At 35.5% G+C, this 4,171-nt stretch overlaps 1 long non-coding RNA gene across 1 annotated transcript; it reads right to left on the reverse strand.

The window, feature by feature from the left end:
• Positions 1 to 1,628: 1,628 nt before the first annotated feature.
• LOC149546432 (uncharacterized) lies at positions 1,629 to 3,842 on the reverse strand. The gene is made up of 2 exons (XR_016354351.1): positions 3,607 to 3,842; positions 1,629 to 3,395 (listed from the first exon to the last, which is right to left on the reverse strand). It is a non-coding gene; the product is annotated as an uncharacterized LOC149546432 (long non-coding RNA).
• Positions 3,843 to 4,171: the final 329 nt, after the last annotated feature.

The following is a 4,171-nucleotide window of genomic DNA, read 5'->3' on the forward strand; positions in this document are numbered from 1 at the left end:
TAGTGAGGATGATGAATACAAGGCTCACTTCAAGCAGCAAGACTCTGCAAATGAACTTGCAACTTTGGCTATTTGAAATTCCTCAAATGGCAAATATGTTTCATGATGTGTTTGCTCATAAGACATTTAGACTTCTACAGTATACTTAATGTATTAATATTGGTGGATTTGATTCCACCTACCTATCCATATTCCACTTACCTTCCCCATTACAGATTACATCCTGCCTATCAATTTTCCACTTACTCTGCCCTTTACAGCTTACCTGCTAACTATGCTACTGAGATTCTTTTTACCCAAATGATACATGACACCTCCAAGCCTTTTTGCATACCACTACTCGACCTACTGTCACTATATTAAACAATTTCCAACACTACGTCACATAACCTAAATGCACTCGACTACCTCTCCTATTCCAAGCAATTGTCCCAAGCGATCACTTAGTTCAACCTTCTTGCTCTTGAATCCATGCTCACACACGTTATAGTTGTCCTCAACTGTCATTGGTTACCACTTCTTCCACCCTAAATGCATTTCCCACAAAATAGATGAATAACACAAACAGGTGGATGGAAATTTCAGTAGAGGCAATAGCTGTGAAAATAGAGATGCTAGACATAAACCATTCACTTGTGATATTGTGAAATATCCATTATTTGTGAGTTTCATGGTCCCTATTTTTTTTGTGTCATGGAAAATATGACCCTAAAATTAATCTAAGATCACATGTTTCTAGATATATAAACTTTCTTTATGAGGGTGTCTTATTAACAAAGCTGTTTCTATGATGTGTTCCTAAAACAATTCAAAGTGAATATTGGCCATTACTATTAGTATTTATCAAGGAGCTTCTTGAAGCTTAAATATTTTTTATTCTTTCATGGACTTGTGCGTACATGTAAAAACCAATTATGTCAGAATTGCAAGCACAAAATATCTTCAAACTTGAAATTTCTAGTTAAAATCCTCCTTGGCCTTTACAATATCAAAATTTAAACAACTTGCAAAGGGGAATGACATAGAAGAACATGTTCATCAAGTTGCACACAACTATTTTCCTTCAAACCACATGCATATGGGAAGTTTATTGAGTTCAAGATTCTAGAGATAATGTTCTTCAAAGTTTGTGGAATTGTAATTTATATTCTCTCCAGATCCCATCAGTCCATTAAATCCTAATAAACACCTTCCTAGATTATAGACGGCCATTTTATATTTATCATCAAATTACAGAACAATCCTAATCTATTTGAACTTTTCCATATGAGAAAGAATTCTTCCATGAATGGAATACATTAACACATTGGTACTCTAGCACTTAATACGAGTAAAAAGATGGAGAACTTGCAAATTTAACAAAGCGGACAGAAAACCAATTTCTTTAATTATTGAACAGCTAAGTTAATTGTCTGTGAGATCTCTGTCAAAGAGAACAACAATCAATATCTATAAAGGAAAACAGTAGCACAAAAATAGTCTAATAGAAAAGTGGGTTGATCTATGTATTAAGCCAAATTATAAACCTGGAAGATTGCCTGACAACTACAAACTTGAATGGTATAAGGCCTTTATGTACGCAGCGTTCAATTTAGTTTCCACAAAGTGCAAAACAGAACAAACACTAGTTGTTTAATCTGCTCCTGTATTATCATAAAATATTATCATGTGATTTCCATCAATAATTTTGTAAAAATATTGCCAACAATATCTACAGCTGGCCAAAACCCATACCATAAAATTGTGAAAATATAACACTGCTCCCACAAGGTGTGATAGACTGGCTAGCTCTGGTGATGCATTCCACGTTATTTACACTTGGATATGCTCTGCAATTAATAGAAGGAATTTCTTCTTTTGTCTCCATAGTTCATACCCAGAAATGGATTACATACTTGTTGATATGAGTTTTGTTCCATTACAACATACAATATCGAACACTCAGAGTGAAACACCGAATATTCAATTCTCTCTCGATATAAGGGAATCTCTCATGCTAGGCTTGTAAAGTAAGATCATAAAATGACTTCAAGGATCCTTCAATCTGTGGAGACTTGCTCAGTGAAATGATGTGATTAGTTGGTAATCACTCAGGAGACTTATGCTAGTTTATTCAAGACTTATCAATTGCTTCTATAGATTTGGCATCACAATGCGCAATGAAAAATATATGCAACCTTTCCACTTCAACTCAAACTTAAACTTGCTAACTTCAACTACTCTTAACTAAGAATGCAAAGAATCATGGATGGACTTAGACTCTACTAGATGCAATGTCACAAGCAACTCCACCCATCTAGAGTGAGCTTCTAAGAAACACTCCAATGGTTTACATATCAATATCTCCTCTTCAATCTCATCAAATGGGTGCAAACTAAAGATTGAATATCAATTGAAGTCTTTTCAATCAGCTGCTAAACACGAGGCACACTTACAATCAATGAGAGGCTAGTGCCTGGTTTTTTTGAGTCAATCAAGTAGACATCCACAATCACTTTCATCCAACTAAACTACTTCAACATGAAATGAAATCTACTCCAAGAGAAAGATTGAGAAAACTATGCAGCACTTGAAAGAAACACTACGTAATTCACCATGAAAGACCAACAATGAACTGTCAATCACTATGATAGCATTATAGCAAGAATTTGATCAAGTCTTTCCCTTAGCTAACCTACTCTACTCTAGCTCTCTACTACCTCTGCTAACTGTCACAAATGCGAAGGCCTTGGCCTTTTGTATAGATGTTCAATTACAATGAAGGGCCAAGATTGATTTTAGATCAAGGGCCAAGTCCCTGCAAACCTTAATTTAGGTTGCCAAATTGTCAACCAAATCCATGAAGGCACCAATTCATGGGCCAATAAGAAAATTACAATGATTTTGATAGCCCATGAGAAAATAGTACTCTTGGCATGATTTGATTGAAAGTGCTTAAAGTTGAAATATTCTGATTAGAGAATGCAATAAGGTACCACCTCATCATACCTATCCTATAGATCTATTTAATCTTTTGGCAAACAGAAATCTCTTCATACTCACCGTTTCTAACTTTGGTTAACTTTTCCAAAAAAAATGAGTCTCTTGTGGATGAATGTGATGATTCGTATTCCCAAATTGCTTCATCTTTCGGGTCTTGTCCTTTATCTGGAAGTTTTCCTCATGGTCTGACTACAATTTGTGGCTTGAACTTGCAAACTTGACCTGCACTTGTGTTCTTGCTATTCAGTTTCTTGATGATGTTCTCATGTGCTTATACTTGTTTAATGCAAACTTGGATCCCATCATGATCTCTACTTGAACTTTACTTGGATTGCCTTGATGTTGAATCTTCTTTTCATATCTCAGGCATCTCTTTGCCTTCTAGTTTTCCTAGTTTCCCTTCAGCAACTTACCTTGCAGGAGAAAAGAGGAAAATGTGTTAAGCTTGTAAAAGATGAAAGAAACCTGAATTTTCTCACAAAATAAAATTGCACCAGATCAAAATGAAAGGATTTACTCTAGTTTCAAAGCAAACAACATTCCTTTTGAAAATCCTGAAATGATATTATAGAAAATCTGGAAAATATATGGATGTTAGAACCCCCAGATTTTGATTCTTCTCACCCTAATTGCTTTCAGATTTTGAAAGAGATCTGTCCTTTAATTACTCAAAATCAATGCCCTTTGAGCTCTCAGACTGCTAAAAGCGTCTCTCCTCAGGACGTTTTACTCCCTCTTCAATTGTACTGGCTGCCTTAGGGAAATAATTGATTGCCAAATACAAAGGAAGACGATTGTCTTAAAAAAGGAATTGATGCCAGTCAAGGGAGGAGTTCCCAGCCTTGAGTGTAGGGATAATTGTGTCTTTTGTTTGACGTGAAAATGATTCATTTTGCCCTCCTTATATAGGCTGTTGGGTTCATGAAGTCTCATGTCGAGGCTGACTAGGCCTTCTTTTAACTGATCAAAATATTTTGTTAGATCATTTTCTACGTACTGTTGTGAAGTTTTCACACCATTGCCCCAAATTTTTTGGGGACTCCTTTTTTTCTAATCGCTTTGGCAAATTTTTGGATTGTCCAACAATTTTGAATTTTGAAAATTTTGAGCCTTGGACACCTTCAGGGCTAGTGGGGAGAAGGTAAACGATTTATTTTCACTAGGTTTCAACTTGATTTTCTATTCAACT

The sequence above is a fragment of the Cupressus sempervirens genome, chromosome 7 (assembly GCF_028749045.1).
Source record: "Cupressus sempervirens isolate cs-2001-9-10 chromosome 7, ASM2874904v1, whole genome shotgun sequence".
In the NCBI taxonomy this organism is placed as follows: Eukaryota; Viridiplantae; Streptophyta; class Pinopsida; order Cupressales; family Cupressaceae; genus Cupressus; species Cupressus sempervirens.